The 23,265-nt window shown below is 39.9% G+C and overlaps 1 non-coding gene across 1 annotated transcript; it reads right to left on the bottom strand.

Moving 5' to 3' along the window:
- Positions 1–4,200: 4,200 nt before the first annotated feature.
- Positions 4,201–4,307, bottom strand: LOC117273951 (small nucleolar RNA R71). The gene has a single exon (XR_004503986.1). It is a non-coding gene; the product is annotated as a small nucleolar RNA R71 (small nucleolar RNA).
- Between the last annotated feature and the right edge of the window lie 18,958 nt (positions 4,308–23,265).

Below are 23,265 nucleotides of genomic sequence, written 5' to 3'. Positions count from 1 at the left end.
AAAATCCCATCAAAGAAGAGAAAGCAAGTGACTTTTAGTGAAAATCAGGCCATCACTGAGGTAGAATCAGAAACTGCAAGAGAGTCAGAGAATCCAGTTGAAGAGGTGGTAGCAAAGCAACCACAACCAATAGTTATGAGGCCACCACCTCCGTTCCCTCAAAGATTGCATAAAGTGAATGATATTTCTACTTACAATGAGTTCCTTGATATTTTGAAGCAAGTGCAGATTAATATTCCACTGATAGACATCTTGCAAGAAGTCTCCAAATATGAAAAATATATCAAAGACATAGTGGCAAATAAGAGGAGGTTAGCCGAGTTCAATACTGTGGCACTCACTAAAGAATCTAGCTCAAGAATTCAAAGCAAGCTACCTTAGAAGTTGAAGGATCCAGGTAGTTTCACTATCCAGATCTCGATTGGTACAGTCGGGCAAGCCTTGTGTGATCTTGGAGCGAGCATTAATTTGATGTCGTTACATGTGGTCAAGAAGTTGGGGTTGGGTGAGCCATGACCAACTATTGTGTTAGTCCAAGTAGGTTCGTTCATATTCCTTGTTGAGTTAATTATCTTGGACTATGAGCCAGATCAGGAAGTCTCATTTATTTTGGGGTATCCATTCCTAGCCACATGTCGAGCTATTATTGATGTGTGGAGGAAAAATGATAATGAGAGTAGACTATCGAGTGGAGGTCTTTAGTGTTTATGAAGCACTTAAACTGCCAATCCACTATGAAGAGTTATTCATGATTTCAGTGTAGAAATGATGTGGCCTTAGTGATGCCTTATATGATCCCCACAGACCCCCTTGAACGAGCTTCATTGGGGGATGAAGAAGAAAGTGAAGATGAGTTGGCGGAAGAAATTGAGCAAGTCATTAACATGGCTTGCAAGCATGTTCATGGGCTTGGGATATTTGAGGAGTTGGATCGACTAGTTGCTCTGACCCCTCATAAACTGTCTGTTGAAGAATCTTCGAAACTGGAGCTCAACCCTCTACCAGCGCACCTGCACTATGCCTACTTGGGGAGTGCTGAAAATTTGCCAGTGGCCAGCACTCGGTTCCATGTTTGGCCCGAGCGTACCACTCTGTAACTGTGAATTCTGGAGGGGTAACCCTCAACTTAGGCCGATGAGGCAATTTTCTGATTCATCTGAAAATATCGTCTCTCTCATCTGAGGGGTAAACACACCCAAAAGCTCATATATATATATATATATAAAAAACTATGCAGGCTGATGAAGCTGCCATGAACATCTACTGATATAGAAAATATACAGGACTCGTATACAAGCCTCTAGAGATAAATAAACTGTACCATGGTCGGGACAGGGCTTCGACCTACCCATCAAACTTGTATATATAAAATGCACTCCAAGGTCTAGACCTGTTAACTCTGAGGGAGTGGAGCTTACCAACCAAGCTGATGTTTGACTCTGTAGGCTAGGTATATAAATTACCATCTGATCAGAGGTTGTCCAATAGGGGCCTACCCACCGATTATAGCTCGATGGTGGTGATAATATTATAATACTCTATATATATATAGACACTCTACTCTCTTGACTGGAAGAAGACAATACTTAACTGAATATAAAGTCTCTATAAGGAAGGATATTGTAACCTATGAGTCTATGATAATGTACACAAGTTCAAGAATATGAACTTTTCTTTATGTCTCGTTATCAAATACATATAGTTATGGGATCATGCCAAAATGAAGGAAGGGTTTAGACTTAACATACCTTAACCTCGTTGAGTCCTTAATGGCTTCCAAGCAACTCTTCAAATAGCTCAACTCAGTCTACCATAGTATAAGGAGATTCAAAATCGGTGCTGAGTAAAGGCTAAGTCTGTAACTTAAGCTAGTAGCTTGTTTATGTAAATTTGGGCAGCATCTCCCCTATAAAAAGGGCCTTCTCCAATATCATATACCAATATCCCAACAACACCAATCAATCTACACAACAACAAGTGCACAAACGTCATACACAAAACTATTATTTAACACGACGAGCGGCAAGCTAGGATTGGAACCAAACCCCAACTCTTTTTCCCATCTCCCCTGTACTTACAACACCAACAATAGGTCCAGCATATAAACATATATATTGACATGACATTCCAACCTTATATCCATCTTAAAAGTAACATCAAACAGCCCCACATGATAAAATAACGACATGAACAACTTCTAAGTATTGTGTGGTTGCTTCTTCTCCTATTTACAACATCATCAATATACTTAAAATATTGAAAAGTATAACAATAATAAGAACATTATTACCAAGCTATTACCCATGATTTCTAGCCATATGAAGTCATATATACAACTCCAAAATAGTCCAATAAGAGACAACAATTTCTTATATAACTTCAAGTTCTATCTTATAATTCTTCATCCAAATAACTTAACCAACACACAGATAAGATTAATACCAAGAAAAAGGGTATTATACATGGCTTAAATAATCTAAAAAAACTTGAACCAAAGCTTCCCTTAGCTTATAAGCACCCTTAATCACATCACAACACCATAGAGACTCTCTTCTTCACTTAGGCTAACTTTTGAGGTTAGATTTAGGTAAACCACCATTGGATTCGACTTGGAACCGTTGAGAACTGTTAGAGAGGTGTTGAGAGAGTTTGGGAACTGTCCTTGGTGGAAAATGACCAAAAATAAGCCGTCCAAGCCCTTTAAAATGTTCAAGGATCGTCCACCACCTAAGTGGGTCCCATTGAGAGCTGCTTGCGCGGTCTCGTGAAAACGCGAATATCTCTCTACGCCGATGTCGTATCGATAAACGGTTTAATGTGTTAGAAACTAGACTCATATATCTTCCATTTCTTAGGTATATCATCCCTAATTCCAAGTATATTGGGAGAAAAGCTCAGCTACATTTGACCTAAGTTTCAACATATTTATGAATGCAACTTGTGATAACCTTCTCCAACTTTTGTTCCACAATTCGCTTGACTTCAAAACATAACACATGACTATCATATGACTAAAATAACTCGTAACATAATCTCCTTATAATATTAAGCACCCTAGTCTTACCCCAAAAGTACATGATATAACATTCTCAACTTGTCGACTTTCGACGAAACTTATTTTCTTCAATTTGTTTCGCTTCTAAGCCTTTAAACCCTCTTCGTACTTGGTATTCATGATCTTAAATTTTTGTAACATCCACGTTAACATGATTAACTAACTTTGTAAACTTTTCAAAGATGATTTCATTTCTGAGCTTACATCAATTAACTTAGGACGTACTCTTACGTACGAAAACAAGGGGTGTAACACAGTCCTTCGTTTTGTATGCACAAAATTTTTATGGAAGATGGACACCGCCCCAGTGTTGAGCAGCAAAGGAGGTTGAATCATATTATGAAGGAGGTCGTGAAGAAGGAAGTGATTAAGTGGCTTGATGCAGGTATCATCTTCCCTAATTATGATAGCAATTTGGTAAGCCCAGTGCAATGTATGCCTAAAACGGGTGGAATGACTGTTGTAGGGTTGAGATAAATGAACTAATTTTTACTCGCACCATGACGGGATGGAGAGTTTGCATTGACTATAGAAAGCTCAGGAAAGCTACCCGCAAAGACCACTTCCTACTTCCATCATTGACCAGATGTTGGACAGGTTCGCTGGGCATGAGTACTATTGTAAGGTAATGATTTATTCTAATTTGTGGTATTTGTATGTGTAGGAATCACCCGGAAGCAATGTGGGACACAAGTGCACGAATGAAGCAAAATGAGAACAAAACAAAAAATCTGCATAGTCTAGCGCCCAGACCAGCGCGTCGCACTCCTTGGGGCTCATAAACTAATCCGAAATTTTTGTGACCAACGGCCTAGCGTAGGGCCTTGCGATGCGCTTCCCAGGACGCTGGGTGACGTGATTTTCTCCTACTTCGCATAGGATAAGGTCGTTTTTGGTCCTACACACCCCCAACTCATATACAAAGAAGTCTAAACCTATTTTGGATGGGGAGACGCCACTTCGAGAGTAAAACACAAGCACGGAACACTCGGGAGCAAGGATGCTCAGTTTTTCTTCATCTTTCTTAGTTTTTTCAACTATTCAAACACTTGTGAAATTGTTTAACATTATCATGAGTGGCTAAAACCCATTAGTTCTAGGGTTGTGATTTAGCCATGAATATTATTGTTCGAAGTTGACTTAAGTCACTTAGAAGCCAAATTCTTGAGTTTCAAAAAAGAGATGGTGAGACTCTTCGTCAAGCTTGGGAAAGATACAAGAAGTAACTCACAGATTTCCCACATCATTATCAGACTCATGAGGTGTTGGGCCATACTTTTATGGATGGGTTAGACGAGACCTCCAAAATAAATCTCGACTTAGCTTGTGGAGGAGTTGCATGCAGAAACCATATAGTGAAATTCAGACACTTTTGAACAACTTCACCACAAATGATCATAACTTGCAAGGAGAGGGTGAACCAAGGAGAATGACAAAACAGAGAGCAGCAGGTATACGCAAGCTGGATTAGATTTCAGCAATGCCCATAGACATAGCTAAATTGACTAATCAAATGACTAAGATAGCAATAGGTCAGGCACATCAGATGCATCATGTTCAATAAATGGATACATGTTGTGAAATTTGTGGCGATGTTCACACTAGTGACCAATACCTAGTGAATCCCGAATCTATTTACTATATGGGCCAGCAAAGTCGAGGTCCTATGGACTAGTTTGTGTTGTATGGGAACACTTATAATCTCAATTGGAGGAATCACCCAAACTTTTTATAGGGAGGAAATCAGGAAAATCAAATTAATACAGGCCCCAAGGAAACTCTAATCAACCCCAAAAACTGCCATAGCAAGTAGAAGAGAGCATCAATGATTTATTTAAAAAGTTGTTACTTGATAACCAGCAGCTTAATATTGATACCCAGTAGCTTATAAATGATAACGAGCAGCTTAGGACTAATTTTCAAAATCTAGAGAAGCAGATTGGGCAGTTGGCGACGTACAAAAATACTCCACTCGTGGAAGCTCTCTCAAGTGATACTGAAAAAAATTCCATAGAACAAGCGCAAGCAATTTATTTGAGAATTAGGAAAGAATTGGAGGAGGTGTCGCCTAAAATGTTTGTGCATGAAGAGTTTTTTGCAAGATTGGTGCCTAAGCCAGTGAGAGAAGCTGAAAAGAAAGATGATGAGTACATGCAAGAGATAGATGTAAGGCCACCACCGCATTTTCCTGAAAGGATACAGAAACTGCAAGATGATTCTAAGTATAGAAAGTTTTTTTGATATCTTGAGTCAGGTACGTGTGAATCTTCCTTTGGTGAAATATTGCAAGAAATGCCCAAATATGCCAAGTACCTTAGAGATATTGTGGCTTGTTGCTCCCAAATGCACACGCAAGTATACGTGGTCAACAAGTAATATAATAATAAGTAGAGTGTCGAACCCACAGAGACTTGTGTTAACTACCTACTAATTTTACTAAAATTGTTATCCAGTCTAGTCAATCAGAGTCGAATTGTGTGATTATAACTAAGCAAGAAATATAACAATTAACTAATTTAGTAAGCAGTAAATGGTTGTTGAGAATTCAGTAGAGATAAACATTATTAGTTTGTGACCGGTTCACCGATCCTATTGCGTTCTAATTAACTCTCCCTTTCATACAATTCGCTTATGGTTGCTAATTAATCGAGTATTTTTTTCTCGTAGTATTCTCGCGAATTATTACTCCCCTATTCACAATAGATTAATATCTATATTCCTATGAAATCAATCTATGAAGAATGCATTAAGATTAGGATATTCAATTAAGCATTGTGATTAGGTATATTCCTAATCTAGACTCTTCAATTCTTCTCTAATCTAGAATTAGCTTTCCCAAGCATAGCATAGATAGTAAATAGAACCTAACTGTTGGCTAGACAATTAAGAAATTAAACACAAAATTGAAAAAATAACCATATATTAGCGAATTATAATCAAAGTAGTATTCTTCGTGGGGGAAAATTTGATCAGAAATTTCCCTGCTAGATCCTCCCACGTACGGATTAAATTTGCTGGCTCTTTTTGCAACCATTCATGTGCTTCCCCAACAGAGAAAAGGGAAACAAAGTCAGTCTGACATAATTCTTGAAAATGTTCAGATAGTTGTACATATTCGTAATCTCCAAAAAGTTCTGTATATGCCTCTGTGAATCTTCGTAAGATAGACCCACAAATTGCCCTGTGAACTGAATGAGTTGCACCATGTAATGCTTTAGCTCGAAGTGACCACTTATGTTAGACTTTACAATCGCTTGAGTCATATTTGCGAGATTAGGCCTTGCGACCTATATCGCTGGTCTCTCATCATTTTCTACTATCTTTGTTGGTTGTGGGGTTGAACTATGATGCCTAAATCTGCAGTTCTAGCTCTTGCTTCAGCCTTCCTCCTTAACTTATGAAAGAGTCTTTCAAGTTCAGGTTCGTAGGGAAGAAGATCGTTCAAGCTGTTACTTCTTTTAAGCATTCAAGGTAAACACATGTAGAAGCAGAAATAACAAAAAAATTAAAACTTGAACAAATAATGACTAAAACCTTATTTCCGACAAGTAGCTAGTTTCTAAATTCCCAACAACAGCGTCAAAAGCTTGTTGAGGCCAAACGCACACGCAAGTATACGTGGTCGACAAGTAATAAATTGATGAGAAAGTATCGTTTCCCACGAGGATTTATAGTCAACTATTATATAAACTAAACTACTTATGAGTTAATTGTTCAAGCAGTTTTTAAGAATATGATTGTGATTTTTATTATCTAAAATTACTACATAAACTAGAAGCAGTCAAGAAAATAAAAAAAGAAAGTAGAGCAAACAAATACTTACGAGCAAATTTAATAAGGATGGAGATACTCCATGGTCATGGGGTTAACGTCTCTCCTATTGTGTATTTACGGTTAATTCAACTACTTGATCTATCTGATTTATTGATTAACAGGGTTTGTTATGTTCACGAAGTACTTTCAACGCTTCACTCGCCTATTCAGGCCAACCTAATACTATACGTTTATAGAATCAGAATCAATAAGAATGCAAGTATATCTCCTCCAAAAATAACCAAGTAAGGCAACTAGAATATGTCTATCCTAATTTTATTCTCCGATGTCCGAATTCAATAACTTACTCTATTCAATCTTATATGCAATCAATAGTTCCCACTTTCGAGTTCAATAATAAATTCGTAGATAATATTCTATTGTTAGTTATGAAGTAAAATAATTGAGCGCAATATTGAATAAACAAATCAGTATGATAGAATCATGTAATATCATCAACCTTCAAACACCAATATTCAATAACAACTGATAACCTCAGAACAAGGGGGTTTTAGCCACTCATGTTCATAACAATAATTAAAATATTATTTTTAAATATAAAAGCTATGAATACGAGATGGATGATGAAAATCAATAAAATTTGTGCTCCATTTGTGTTCCTTTGCCCTCTTTGCCTTCAAAATTGTCCAACCCTCACTAATCACGTTTAGAAAGTATTTATAGGCTAGGGTCGAAGTTTCCAAGTTTAAAATTGGGTAGGAGACAATTAATTTGCGGACTGGGGCACACTGGGCGCTGACCTCGCGAGGCCAAGTCTGGAGCGCGCCTGGAACCTCGCAAGGCCAGGCTGGGCGCACACTCTTCCTTGCCTTGAGCTAGGCATCTGGTTCTAGGCTTCTTTCGGTGTTCGCCTTTTCGTACTCTTTTCTTGTATTTTTCGCATCCTTTTATGCAACCTTCACTCATCTTTATTTTTCAATAATCCTACACATAAAAATAACTTAATTAAGCCCAAACGTCGCATATATTAACATTAAACACCAAATGTAAGGTAAGTAATGCATTGAAAATATATAATTATATTCCAACATCACTTGGATGATATAGTTCAGGGGGTTTTGGGGATACATAATAGTTTAAGTAGGAAACTGAAAAAAAATACAATAGTTTAGGGTAATTTTAAGGTATTAACTCTAATAAAAAGCATTTATTGTATATTATCTATGTAGGGGCATAATCATTTGAAGGATTCGGAATCAGAGGAATAGATTGGATTAAAAAAAAAACATATTTACTAATTTTTTGTTCATCGTTTTCTCTTTCCATGTCAAACAATAGATCAAAGTGTTTTTAGGTGCAACAGCCAAATGTATTAGGGGAAAACTAGAGAAAATTTTATTGTTTCATTTTTTGGTATAACTAGAGCGGATTAGAATTAGCATTTTTAGCTACTATTTTATTATTTGTCTGTACGTACATTTTTTTCCTTTTCCTCAAGCGTCAGATTAAATATTGTTTCATAGCAAAAAACTCAAAGTATACATGTGCAGAGAATTGATTTTTATAGTTATTTTCTAATTAATGTTGTAGGGAGCTGTGTCTGAGCCGAGGGTCTCCCGGAAACAACCTCTCTATCCCTTCGGGGTAGGGGTAAGGTCTGCATACATTCTACCCTTCTCATACCCCGCTAGTGAGATTCTACTGGGTGGGTGTTGGTTGTAGGGAGCTGTGGATATGAAATGACTGGTTTTATTGAGAGTAGCTTGAAATTTGTAGAAAAGGCAAAACGCCAAATTAAAGTTCAAAACTGAGTTGGTAGATCAGGCCCATAGATATCTGTCCACATAAGCCCATATTTGCAGTGAACCCAAAACTTTATCTTGCCATGAGCAGCATAGCAGTTTGAAACAGAGGCCGAAAAGAGCGACCATTTCTTTTTTCTACTAGCCAACAGTTTGGATTAGAGCATGTTTCATTTCGATAAATACTCTTTGCCATTTGTCAACATATTGTTTGAGCGTAAAATATTGTTTGAGCAAGCACTCCACATTTTCTGTGGGAGCGTAAAATATTGTTTGAGCAAGCACTCCACATTTTCTACCAGAATCTGTACCGGCATAGAAATAGAAAGTTCTCAATGTCTGCACTTACTGCAACAAAATAAGCTTATAGAAGAAAGATAAATATTTGAGGCACGATAATGCTTTGACATATATTCTCCATGTAGAATGTCTAGGATCATTGATGTAGACAATTCAACAGAATTTAGTAGCACCTTACGTCCAAATATAGTGCAACCAGAGTTTTGATTTCATTATCCGCAAGCTTCTTCATCCTGCGCACAAGTTAAACTAAGTTGGTGCATGAAGCTAAGTTTTCGAGAGAGAAGTACAAGGTTGTACTGTGAAGGAGTTACATACTCTAATTTCATTAAATCCTAAATTGAGTGTTGTCAAACTTTCATTGATTACCTCTAAACTCCAAGTAAGGCAGACTACAACTCGTATTAGGAAAGAGTTATGTACTTTGAGGCAAATTGAAGATTATCATACAATGAAAGAACTATAAATATGAATCGAAACCTCATTTCTAGGTCCATTGGCTCAAATCTGTGAAAAAATTGAAGAAAAAGATATCCAACAATTGAACAATATATGAATCAGATCAAGCGATTACATGAAGAAAGAAGCAGTTACCACATGACCGATAGTGAGCATGAACAAGGCTAGAGTTGGGTACGACGACTCAAGGACTGAGCAAATGATATGGTTTTTAGTTTAAGTTTTAACTATTTGTCGAAATGATACACGAGTTTAAGGCCTAAAACAGTAGTAAGCATTACAATATTATGACTATCATATCCTAAGTCAGTATAGAATTACAGTCTAAAAGTTTTAGTGAAGAGTATGGTCAGAGCGAAGGAAGGCAATTTGTCGGGATTAACAATACAAATTTAATGATCAACCAGAATGGAAGAGCAAAAGCAATTAGTTAAAAGCAATTAATCCAAAGAAACACAAAAAAATTAAGTACCCTATTTGTGGGAAGGTCATGCGCGATAAATACAAAATGAGGAAGAAAACAGGCAGATTAAATAAGCTAGGTGTAAATACAAACACGAGGAAGTAAACCGGAAAACTTAAATAAGTTACTCTATTATAGACTTATAGTACAGGATTTGGAATGGATAGTTAATAAGTGGAGAGGTACTTACGCAACATATTGTATATACAATGGTACCAACAGAATTAAGTTCTGATCTGATATTTGGTGGAGAAAGTTATCCAATATTAACAGTCTACCAGCAACTATTTTCAGTAGTGATTCACAAAATGGCCTGGCTCTCAGATGTTTATTCAAAAGACGACTTCAAGATGGAAGGTTAGTAGATATCTGAAACTGTTAAGCTAAATAAATTCTCTTTTAAACAGTTAATCCTGGAAACTATTAACAATACAGTAGTAACATTTTATACTTCACTCACTCCTAAAACAAAGGTTCCTAGCCTATCTTCTCTAAATCAACCCATCTGATTGGTTCATGTAATAGCCAGCGATCACCACTGTGAACTAAAAATATGTCCTACCAAGAATTCAAGATACTACTCCAGCATAATAGATATCCACAAAATAAAAGAACAATATCTATAACAAAGTCAATGAAATGAAACCATGATAAAACTAAAAACAATGAAGTAAAGTTCATACCATTTGTAAAACGTATAATAAGGGGTCAGATCTAATCGAACAGCCTTGTATGTACATTTTGTACTCTGAACTCTCAAGTGTTTGTATTTTAAAAGAGTTCAATAAAGTGCGTTTATATGAAATAATTTATCATTTACCTGACACCAACCAAGCATGAAATCTTTTACATTTCAGTCAAATTTGGGGACCTCAGCTGTTGCCTTTGCTACCTTAGGTTCAACGGGATTGTAATTGATTCTAATTGAGTGTCTGATAAACTTTAGCCTAAGGTATTTATATTTTCGAGAAATCGGTAAAATAAAATATTTTAGATGAGACTCACCTACGTGATGACAAAGTTATATTTCAGAACATGTGGTACAAGGATGTATGCCATTGTCTCTATCCAAATATTTCACGGAACATTAGTCGTCAGAGAATATGCAAATACCACTATGAAAGTGTTTACCCGAAAAACGAATAACAATTAAATGTATACGCGGTTCTAAGGATATGTAGTATAACTTGGCACAAATTGAGAAAATATATAAATGAATATCGAAATTAACTGTAAAAGAAACGAATACAAACCGAATGAATTAATTAGCCTAGGCCCTCAAGTTTGATCACCCTCAAACTGAATGGAGAGTAGACTGATACAAGAACAAAATGACTGAATATCAAAACCAGAAAAAAGGTAGTATATTGCTTTTTATTATATGAATCTGAATCCCCTCTGCAAATGATCAGACCCCCCCTTTATATAGTAGGGAAGTCCTATTTCTAATATAATTTTTAAATACAGCAAAGAATCCCATGATAGATTAATTAATTGGCCTCTAATTAATATGCATCGTGATTTCCGCCGAGATTCTCGCCCAATTGCGGATATTCCGGCTTTCTATTTTTTGGCTCGATAAGCTTTCCTCGATCTCAGCCGATCTCGACCTCGATCGGTCTCTATTTTGCTAGATCTCAATCCTGGCCGATCTCGATCTTGATCGGTCTCTATTTTGATCGACCTCGATCTTGATCGGTCTCTAGGTCTCGAGCTCGGAAACCTAACTTCGCACCATGGCTCGATATTATACGAAGTTGAACCTTGGTCTATCATGTTCAAATCTCGATTAGTCATACGAAGGGCAAACTCGATTTTGACCGTATACAGATAGTCCCATCGTTTCTCGAAAAGAAGATAGCGAGAAACGATATGAATTTTTAAACTCCGACTAGATGGGTAATGACGTCAGCGACGAACCCGATTATGATGTATGTGACAAACATCCCGTCGTTCCAGTTATCAAGGCATTAAATATTTGTCAGTCGTTGGTCAGCCACCACCAATTCTGAACCGTCATTACCAAGCTATAAGTATTCAAACTTTCATTCTCATTCAAACTTTCATTCTCATTCAAACTTTTCATTCAAAGTTCTTTCTACTCTTGCTTATTCTTCAGAAAATCCCTTTACTTCACAATTTCCACACCCAAATCTCTAGAACTCTAATCAAACTTCATATTATCATAATTCTCTTTTTCCTTGTTCATCAATGGTGAAAACGTCTAAGACGGTACCGCAAAAGGAGGCTGCTTCTTCATCATGGCCCGCCGGTTGTGAGGCTGCAGTGGAACCCCGCCCTGAGGAATTCGTTCCGGCAGGGTGCCCGTCCGTTACGGATTTTAGGTTCGAAAAGTCCTCCTTGGTAGCAGGGCAATGTGAACCGGTCTCGAAATACATATCCACAATCACCGAAAAACTCCTCCCTAGGGTTAAATAGGACTGCAACTGGGTCGATAAGCATGTGGTGGTTCCTTCGCCCGACGACTCGATCACTACCTACGTGGAGGGTTTTTTAAGTGTTTACACTTATACCTTTACGTTGGGTCCCTTAGACCCCATCATTATTACCTTTTGCAAAAGGTACGATGTGACCCTCGGCCAAATCCACCCCTCTTTCTGGAGAATTGTGATTCTCTTTCGATTTTTTGTGAGAAAAAGCGAGGGATATCTTTTTACCCTCGACCACCTCATGCGCTTGTACAGTCCCCGACTTTATCGAGGAGAGTTGATCAAGCTTGCTCGCCGAGCCAATAAGGCTCTGTTCTCGAGCATAGATGAAGGTTGGGACCGAGGTTGGATGGGCCGATTTGTTCGAATAAGGACTTTGGACCTGATCCCTGCTGAATACATGCCATTCTCCGAGAAATGGAATATGAAACGTAAGTAGCACTTTGCTCAGAAGATTTAATCTCGTTGTTTTTCTTCTTATTTCTTTCATTATTAATATTTTTCGGCGTTACAGCCGTGGCCCAGATGCCGGATCCAATTCAGGACATCAGAAAATGGGTCGAAGGTCTCATTTTATAGAGGCCGTACTCAGAGCGTGCTTCGATAGAGTTGTCGAAGGGTCGATGGGAGGCCCGTAACCATGGTGATTTTCCTTCTTAGAACGGCGATCGTTCAGGCTTTTCTTCAAACTAACTCATTTTTTTCTTTTGCAGGCCTTGGAAAGGACGTTGCAATGAGGCCCCCATCTGGTGACGAAAAAGTTCTCCCATTTGCTCTGAAGTAGGCTAAAGAGAAGAAAAGAAAAGGGGCTCCGAGTTCCCCGGGCTCGGAAAAGAAAAAACTGGCAAAGAAGTCTCGCAAGCCCAAGGGGGATATCGGTGTTATATCTTCGGAACTAATCAGCCGATTAAGGAACGAGCCTGAAGAAGGAGAAGAGGAAGATAATTCCCAACTAATGGCCCACGTGTGGGCTGGTACTCCGATACCACAGTCCTCCGATCCGGCGGAGGTCGAAGAGAGAGCTTTAGCCATAGTTCCTGAACCAGAAAGAGTTGAGGCCACTCCGTCCCAAACTGAGATGGTCAAGAGAGAGACCGGGGGCAAGACTTCTCAGGCAGCGGAGGATGTCTCGAGGGACGAGCTCGGAGTGATTGATATTTCCGGGTCCCCTCAGATTTTGGATGCTATGATCCACAAGGCCAATATGTTGGAAGGTCTCTCTTACGAAGGTATTCATGGGGCGACCGATATCCATGGATTTTTGGATGGGTTTGAGTCTGCTACTTCGGAGGATGCCACCAGGTTTGGTGGTTTATCGGTACCGAAAAAGATACCGTCATCGGATGCCATCGGTTCTTCATCGAGCCCAAAATTAGTAGATCGATTCCCATCCATAAGTGTTAATACCGACTGTAGGCAGAAGATAGTGCTTTCTATCCCGGCGAATGCCCGAGTTTTCTCTCCTTCCGTGGGGATTGCTAGCTACCTTTGATCCTTGGTGACCGAGGAAGACCATGCCATGATGAACGCGGTGGGAGCCGCTTGTCTTTTTAATAAGGCCCAACATGCTTTGAATCGGGTAACTCCAAGGGTTTATTCATTATTTCTTTTAAACTCGCAGCTGTAGATAATTTCTAACATCTTCTCCCTTGTTTGCAGTCTTCGGCGTTGAGGTTGAGGTTCAGACTTGCAGCTGTTTGTAGGCTTTCCTCCGAATCTGAGAGGAGCATGAGGTTGAGGTTCGGAACCTCACTGAGAAAAGTGATACCTACAAGCTTCTCAGTAAAAAGCTTCGGGTTGACTTAGTGACGGCTCGGGATGAGAATGCTGAGATGGCCGAGCAGGTATTCCGAGTTCTTCATGATAGTAAAGATGAATTGGATCTAACCATTAACGATCTGTTTCTGCAGGTTCAGCAGAGGCTCAAACAAATTAGACGGCTCCAGATGCAGGTAGATGTGATATAGGCCAAGGCGGAAGAATTTAAAAAGAACATGGACATCCTCGCCTCGAAAAAAGAGACCGTTCAAGCGCAATTAGAGTTGTCCGAGACTCAACTACGAGACGCAAAAGAGAAGGACTTGGTGCAGGTCAAGAAGATCAAGGAGCTTCAGTCTGGATTGGATTTGGCCGTTTCTGATAGGGCAAGCTTGGCCAACCAACTCGAAGTTGCCAGATCCGAGGTGGCCGTGGCCAACATAAATGCTGATGCTAAAGTGGCCCAGTTTAGGGTCGATGTTGAGGCCATTCAGGCTAAGTCCAAGGGCATGGTGGATCATGCAAAATGGCCAGCTCGAAGGGAAGCTCTCGAGGGGGTCAGTGCCCAGGGCTTCGATATTGTGGCCGAAATAGAAAATACCAAAGCGGAGGAAGCCAGGGCCCGAAGGCTGGCCTTCCCTGAGGAAGACTCCGAGAGCTCAAGTGAATCCAAAGACGGAGAAGATACCTAGGATGGAGACGCGACCCCCGATGAAGACCAAGCTTCTTAGGACTTTTTGTTTTTTCTTTTCTGAGGCCGTTTTTTGGCCGTTGTAAATTTAGGCCAATTTGGCCTTTGTAAAAAACTACTATATATAAATATAAATCTTTTCTTGTCCTTTCGGCTCTCGTATTTTTTCTTTGCTTTTTTGTATTTACAAAGGTTGAAAATGCCTTAGTATAAAATAAGGTTGTGTTCGAGAGTTCGAACAAACCTCGCCTTTATTTCCTTTCTAGGTTTAGGCGTTATCGGGATTCGATGTTTATCAAAGTTTTTCCAGGAAAACATCTTAAGTCTGAGATTTTGACGGGGGTAGCCTTTTAGAACAGGTTTTGAAGGAATTGTTTTTATTTTTTTGAAGGCCTATTTGTTACGGATTTTGAATGTCTCCGAATCGTGTTAAATTGGTCGTAGCCTTTTAGTTCGGGAGCTACCAATTGGGCTTGTTTTCCCATTTTATTAGGGCTTGCCCGAGATAATAGTTTCCGAGCGGGGTGGCCGTGACTTTTAGAAATTGGGGTGTTGCCTATTAGGTCTTTTGCTCCCGAGGCCTGATAACTTGGGCTGTTTGAGTCAGATGGCAGTCCCCGAGTGAAGGAGTGATCGTTCGTATTCCGGTAAAGTATTGCCCTTGGGATTGTTTATATTCGGAAGTATGAAGTTCTTTGTAAATTGAAAAAAAAATATTTTAAGCATAAGATGTTTGTAAGGAAGATACTTCTCTTTATTCTCGATCGAAATAGGGTTCGAGCAATCTATTTGGACACGGTTCGATCTGACCGTTTGACCCTTACAATAAATCCTATATATTGAGATCCTCCTTTTATGAAGTAGTTTTCTTTCTAGAGTTGATATTCACATATCTGAGGGTAGCCTCCCCAGTATTCGAGGTTGATTGCAAAGGAACCTCGGATAATGTCGAATGGATCTCCGGTGCCGATTCGTGATCGGGCTTGATACAAAGTTAGCACGATTAATCGTTGCCTTGTTAAAAACCTCGCCGAAAAAACCCATTTGGGACAAAACTCGGTCTGAGTGAAAAAGAGCGCAACATGTGCTTTCAAACCTAAATACTTTGTGTCGTTCGCTAAAACATCCATCATTGTTTCTCGCCGACCACCTGCATGTGTTAATCTGAAAATAGAAAAGGAATGAAAAGGGGAATAGCTTAGCAGTAGTACCGTTTTAGGCGAGATATGTTCCAATTGCTTGGTAGATGTTCTCCATTCATTGTTCCGAGCTTGTAAGACCCTTTTCCGGTGACCTCGAAAATTTGGTACGGTCCTTCAATTCGGACTCAATTTTCCTTCATTAGGATTTCGGGTGTTGAGGGTGACTTTTATTAGCACTAAGTCCCCAACATTAAAATATCAAAGATTAATTCTTCGATTGCAGTATCTCTCGATTCGTTGATTTTGGGCGGCTAATTGGATGAGGGCGGTTTCACGCCTTTCGTCCAATAGTTCTAGGCTCATATTCATGGCCTCGTTATTTGATTCCTTTAATGCATATCGGAATCGGTTACTCGGCTCTCCGACTTCGACCGGTATTAGAGTTTCGGCACCATAAACTAATGAGAATGGGGTAGGCCCGATACTAGATTTCGAGGTTGTGCGATATGCCCAAAGAACTTCTGGTAGAATTTCCTTCCACTCTCCTTTGGCGTCGGTTAACCTCTTCTTAAGATTTTGGATGATGGTTTTGTTGGTTGATTTGGCTTGACCGTTCCCGCTAGGATGATAAGGTGTTGATAAGATTCTTTTGATCTTATGATCTTCGAGGAATTTGGTCACTTTGCTGCCAATGAATTGTTTCTCGTTATCACACACAATTTCGGATGGCATCCCGAATCGACATATGATGTGATCCCAAATGAAGTCGATGACTTCCTTCTCCCTAACTTTCTCGAAAGCCTGTACTTCAACCCACTTAGAAAAATAGTCAGTCATAAATAAAATAAACTGAGCTTTACCTGGTGCCAATAGAAAGGGGCAGACGATGTCCATTCCCCACTTCATGAATAGCCATGATGACAAGACCGAATGGAGCAGTTTCCCGGGTTGGTGCATGCTTTTGACCTTCGTCACATTTTAACAAACTCTTTCGTATCTTTTTTCATGTTGATCCAATAATATCCCGCTCTGATTACCTTTTAAACTAATGATTCAGCACCGGAATGATTTCCGTAAGTGCCTTCGCGAATTCCCTTAGAATGTACTCCGTGTCCCCTGGTCCCACACATATCGCTAATGGACCATCGAACAATCTTCTAAACAAGGTTCCATCTTCGGTCAAAGTGAATCGTGTTGCCTTCGTGCGTAGGGCCCTAGATTCTTTTGGATCTGAGGGGAGCTTTCCGTTCTTCAAATACTCTATGTACTTATTTCTCCAATCCCAGGTCAAGCTTGTGGAATTTATCTCGGCGTGACCTTCTTCGACTATTGATCTCATAAGTTGCACGACGGCCCCTGAATCGAGCTTGTTGTCCTCAATTGATGACCCTAAGTTCACTAGGGCATCGGCCTCATTATTCTAATCTCGAGGCACATGTTGCAAAGTCCACTCCTTAAATCGGTGCAAAGTAACTTGTAACTTATCTAGCTATCTTTGCATTCGGTCTTATCTAACCTCGAAGGTTCCGTTAACCTCTTATTCAGTACGATGGGGGAGTCGAATTTGACCTCGATCACCTCTGCTCCCAAACCTTTGTCTAGTTTGAGACCTGCAATCATGACCTCATATTCGGCCTCATTGTTAGCCAATTTCACAGTTCTAATAGATTGTCTCACCACGTTGTCTGTGGGTGGTTTTAGTACGATGTCGAGCCCAGACCCTTTTGCCTTCGAAGCACCATCCGTGAAAAGGGTCCAGATTCCTAAGGACATACCCGAATTTATCAATAGTTCTCTTTCGACCTCAGGTACTAGGGCCGATGTGAAGTCAGCTACGAAGTCTACCAAAATTTGAGACATAATTGTTGTTCGGGGTCAATATTCGATATCATACCCGCCGATTTCTATGGCCCATTTGGCCAACCTTCCCGAAAGCTCAGGTTTATGAAAAATATTTCGAAGTGGATAAGTTGTTACAACACATATGGGGTGACATTGAAAGTATGGTTTTAGTTTCCTAGATGCGCTTACCAAATCGAGCGCTAATTTTTCTAGGTGGGGATATCTAGTTTCGGCCTCACCGAAGGTCCGGCTGACATAATAAATGGGAAATTGCGTACCTCGTTCTTCCCGAACTAGGACCCCACTTACCACTACCTCCAAAACTGCCAAATATAAGTAAAGTTGTTCGTCTTCCCTTGGTGTGTGAAGCAGCGGTGGGCTCGATAAGTACCGTTTAAGCCCTTCCAAGGCCTGCTGGCATTCCGGGGTCCATGTGACATTATTTTTCTTCTTTAGCAGTGAGAAAAATCGGTGGCCTTTATCGGAGGACCTCAAGATGAATCTCCCCAGGGAGGCCATGCGCCTGGTTAACCTCTGCACGGCCTTTACGTTGTCTACCACTGTAATGCCATCGATAGCTTCGATCTTGTCGGGATTAATCTCGATTCCTCGGTTAGATACAATGAACCCGAGAAATTTGCGTGACCCGACCCTGAATGCACATTTTTCAGGGTTTAGCTTCATGTTGTATCTCTTCAATATACTGAGAGTTTCCTGCAAGTCCTTTAAATGGTCCTCTATTTGTAGGGAATTAACTAGCATGTCATCAATGTAAACTTCCATAGATTTCCTTATTTGTTCTTCGAACATCCAATTTACTAGGCGTTGATAAGTGGCACCAGCATTTTTTAATCCAAATGGCATGACATTGTAGCAGTAGGTACCATACTTAGTGATGAACGAGGTATTTTCTTGATCATTAGGATTCATTTGTATTTGATTGTACCCGAAATAGGCATCGAAAAAACTGAAGATCTCGTGGCCAGCTGTGGCATCAATCATGCGATCGATATTAGGCAAAGGAAATGAATCCTTAGGGCATGCTTTATTTAGATCCTTATAATCTACACACATTCTAAGTTTGTTTCCTTTTTTAGGGACTACTACTATGTTTGCTAACCATTAGGGGTATTTTACTTCACGGATGGACCCTATTTTAAAAAGCTTGGTTACCTCATCTTTGACGAAAGGATGTTTGACCTCGGACTGGGGTCTTCTTTTTTGTTTCACCGGATGAAATTTCGGGTCCAAGCTTAGTTTATGAGTGGTGATTTCCGGTGGGATCCATGTCATGTCAAGATGGGACCAAGCGAAATAATCCATGTTAGATATAAGAAATTGAATAAGCTTTTTCCTGAGCTAGGGATTAAACCCCGTGCCCAGGTATACCTTTAGTTCGGGCAGATGTTTGATTAGTGTGATTTGCTCCAGTTTTTGACCATCGATTTGGTAGCGTCGGAATCATCGGGGACCATGAAGGATCGAGGAACCCCATAATCATCATCTTCGTCAGTCTCCTGCTTCTCTAATTGGGTCGAGGCCGGCGTTTGTGATTGCTATTTGGTCTCCTATTTTCCCTTCGAATTTCACCCCTTTGTCGATGAGAGGGGTGACATCGGAATGACTTCGTCAATGGAAAACATTTCCTTTGCGGAAGGTTGCTCCCCGTAGATTGCTTTGATTCCCTCTGGTGTTGGGAATTTTAGAACTTGGTGAAGGGTCGAGGGTAATGCTCTGATGTTGTGGATCCATGGTCTCCCGAACAGGGTGTTATACCTCATGTCGCCCTCGATCACGTGGAACTTCGTCTCCTGGATGGTCTCGGCCACGTTTACTGGAAAAGTTATCTCGCCCTTAGTAGTTTCATATGCCATGTTGAATCAGTTTAGCACTATGGCCGCGGGCAAAACCTGGTCCTGTAGACCGAGTTGCTCTACGACCCTCGATCGAATGATGTTGGCCGAACTACCTGGATCAATTAATACATGCTTAACTTAAGTCTTATTCATGAGTACAGATATTACCAATGCATCGTTATGGGGTTGCATGATTCCTTCTGCGTCTTCGTCGTTGAAGGATAAGGTTTCTTTTGGTATGTAATCCTGAGCTCGAGATCGCTTATCCCTTATGATCGACACCTTAGTGAGTTTTAACACTGGCCCCTAGGGAACATCGACTCCTCCGATAATCATGTGAATAATGTGTTGCGATTCTTCTTACTCATTTTGTCTATTAAACTCCCTGTTTTTGAAGTGATTCTTGGCCCGATCACTTAAAAACTCCCGAAGGTGCCCTTCATTGAATAACCGAGCTACTTCTTCTCTCAACTACCTGCAATTTTCCGTTCTGTGGCCATGGGTGCTATGGTACTTGCATACTTGATAGGGATTTCTCTGTGTTGGATCGGTCTGTAGAGGTCGAGGCCATTTAATATCTTTGATGCGTCCGATAGCCGATACGATGGTGGATGCATTAACATTGAAGTTATACTCCGATAATTGCGGTGCTTCCTTAGGTCCGGTATGCCTGTCAAAACCATTCTTGCTCATCGACCCTCGAGAGCCTTGGCCTCGATCACTTCTCCTTTCACCTCGTACGGAGTTGTGCCCAAGTCTGTTGCCCCTACGATCTCTATTATACGGCTGGTATCGATCCCAGCTAGTCGTCTTCGACTCTAATCTTTGATTGATATCGAGTTTGTATAACGGCCCAGGTAACAGCTAGGTACTCAATCAAGTTCTTCTTCAACTGTTGTGAAGCCACTGAGCTTCGTTCATTTAGTCCTTGGGTGAAAGCTTGAACGGCCCAATTGTCTGTGACCGGTGGTAGATCCATTCGTTCCATTTGGAAACGAGATACAAACTCTCTAAGCATCTCGTTATCTTTCTGCTTTACCTTGAAAAGGTCCGACTTCTGCAAGTATGGAAAAAGAATCTATAGAGTTAGGTGGTAAATTATGATACCATATCATTGCTCCCTTTGACAGGGTTTCCCCGAATTTATTTAGTAATACGGATCTCGTCGTCCTCTAGATCATTCCCTTTAATGGCACATGTTTAAGAGGTGACGTGCTCGTTGGGGTCTGTCTTTCCATTATACTTAGGAATCTCGGGCATGCGGAACTTCTTGGAGATCAGTTTGGGAGCTGCGCTCGGGGGGAAAGGCTTTTGCACGAACTTTTTGGAATCCAAACCCTTCAATATTGGTAGTGCCCCCGGGATCTGATCAACCCTGGAGTTATAAGTTTTCACTTTCTTGTCATTTGCTTCGATCCTATTTTCCCCAGATTCTATCCGCTTTATCAGTTCCTCGAGCATCTTTATAATTTTGGGGTTAGTCCCTAATTCTTGTTCACTTGACCTAACCACAGCTGGCCCCGTTCTGTGGTTTACTTCTTGGGGTGGACCGGGCTCAGCCCTGCTCGGTGCCTGGGTTTGGCTCTGCAACTGAGCTATCGCCACCTGTTGAGCTTGCAGCATTTCGAAGATCATACGCAGGTTGATCCCGTCTTCTCCAATATTTTGGGTATTTCGAACTACAGATCGGGTTCCACCATGGATGCTATTTTCGGGACCAGAATGTTGCTTCGCTTCGATGGCCACATGCGAATTAACGTCAATCGAATCCACGGCCCGAGTTCCAACGGGGTAAGCGGGTTGCTTTTCATCCTCGGACGTCTTAGTTATTCTCGCCTTGATGGCCAGATTCGTTGTCGATATGCAGGGGCATTAATTGAGAGTTCGTCATTCCTAGCCTAAAATCAAAGATACTTCCAAGATCAAGTGTAAAATAGTGTATTTTATAGATATTTTTATCAAATAACCACTATTATCCTTAGCCCCACGGTGGGCGCCAAACTGTTTATCCGAAAAATGGATAACAATTGAATTTATACGCGGTTCTAAGGATACGTAGTATAACTTGGTACAAATAGAGAAAATATATAAATGAATATCGAAATTAACTGTAAAAGAAACAAACGCAAATCGAATGAATTAATTAGCCTAGGCCCTCAAGTTTGATCACCCTCAAACTGAATGGAGAGTAGACTGATACAAGAACAAAATGACTAAATATCAAAACCAGAAAAAAGGCAGTATATTACTTTTTATTCTATGAATCTGCATCCCCTCTGCAAATGATCAGACCTCCCTTTATATAGTAGGGAAGTCCTATTTTTAATATAATTTTTAAATACAGCAAATAATCCCATGATAGATTAATTATTTGGCCTCTCATTGATATGCACCATGATTTCTGCTGAGATTCTCGCTCAATTGCGAATATTCCGGCTTTCTATTTTTTGGCTCGATAAGCTTTCCTCGATCTCAGCCGATCTCGACCTCGATCGGTCTCTATTTTGCTCGATCTCAATCCTAGCCGATCACAATCTAGATCGGTCTCTATTTTGCTCGACCTCAATCTTGGCCGATCTCGATTGGTCTCTGGGTCTCGAGCTCGGCAACCTAACTTCGCATCATGGCTCGATATTATACGAAGTTGAACCTTGGTCTATCATGTTTAAATCTCGATTAGTCATACGAAGGGCAAACTCGATTTTGACCATATACAGAAAGTAATACCTCTATGTTATTCTGCATTATAGTTTTGAAGAAAACAAACTCTAAATAGCCATTCAGTCCATCGGTGAGCAAATATTGAAAGAAAAGCATACCTGGATAAGAAGACGAAGAGATTAGAAGAAAGAGAATTGACTCTAGAGTTTTGTTTTTGATAGCATATAACGATTGTTAAAAAGGTGGTAGTGCATCTTCCAAGGTTGAAACCTCTGCTAATGCATTGTCGCCTTTTTAACAATGGTTATACCATTAACATAGTTTGCTATAGCTTACATATCGTTCATTTCAGGTCCAATCTCACATCCTTGAGCTATCATGGCTTAATGGTGCATAATATGAAAAAGATTCTGCTAAAAAAGGTATAAAATTAGTCAACAAATGTAGTTTGAAACATGAACAGTTAGATAAAGAAATTGATATCGAAAGATAAATATGTTAATAAAACTCCATGGACAGCATCAACTAAAATACCTAACAGGGAGCCAATTACTCAACCATAATGGTTTTAATAGGTTAGAAAGAGATAAGAAAGTTGTTGCTAATAGACAATAATTCTTCTTTTTTTAATGAAAATCAAAGCGCTCAGTTCTGTTGTATGAAGAACTAAAAATAAAAATACTCATCTTACAGAAGTAAAGGTCACCAAGGAAAATCTAAGGCTCAAAAATAAAACACATTATTCCTTTACACCAGGGAAACAAAGCTAGACAGCTTGTATGGTACATGAAGGTCTCAAATATTCAAGAGTTGACTTCGGTGTAAGATCTATATATGTACTTATATGAACAGGCGAAAGGGTTTTCATATTTGTACTACATAAATGGCTAGCCATTCATTTATGTAGATAATAGAAATAAACTTAAGTTCTGGAGTAACTTACGGTGAAACATCTTCAAATGCCAAATGGCATCCAAAGCGACTGCAAATCCGGCCCTGCATAGATTAATAA

Source organism: Nicotiana tomentosiformis, chromosome 12 (genome assembly GCF_000390325.3).
Source record: "Nicotiana tomentosiformis chromosome 12, ASM39032v3, whole genome shotgun sequence".
In the NCBI taxonomy this organism is placed as follows: Eukaryota; Viridiplantae; Streptophyta; class Magnoliopsida; order Solanales; family Solanaceae; genus Nicotiana; species Nicotiana tomentosiformis.
Note: the sequence above shows the minus strand (reverse complement) of the source record. Positions and strands in the feature narration are given on the sequence as shown.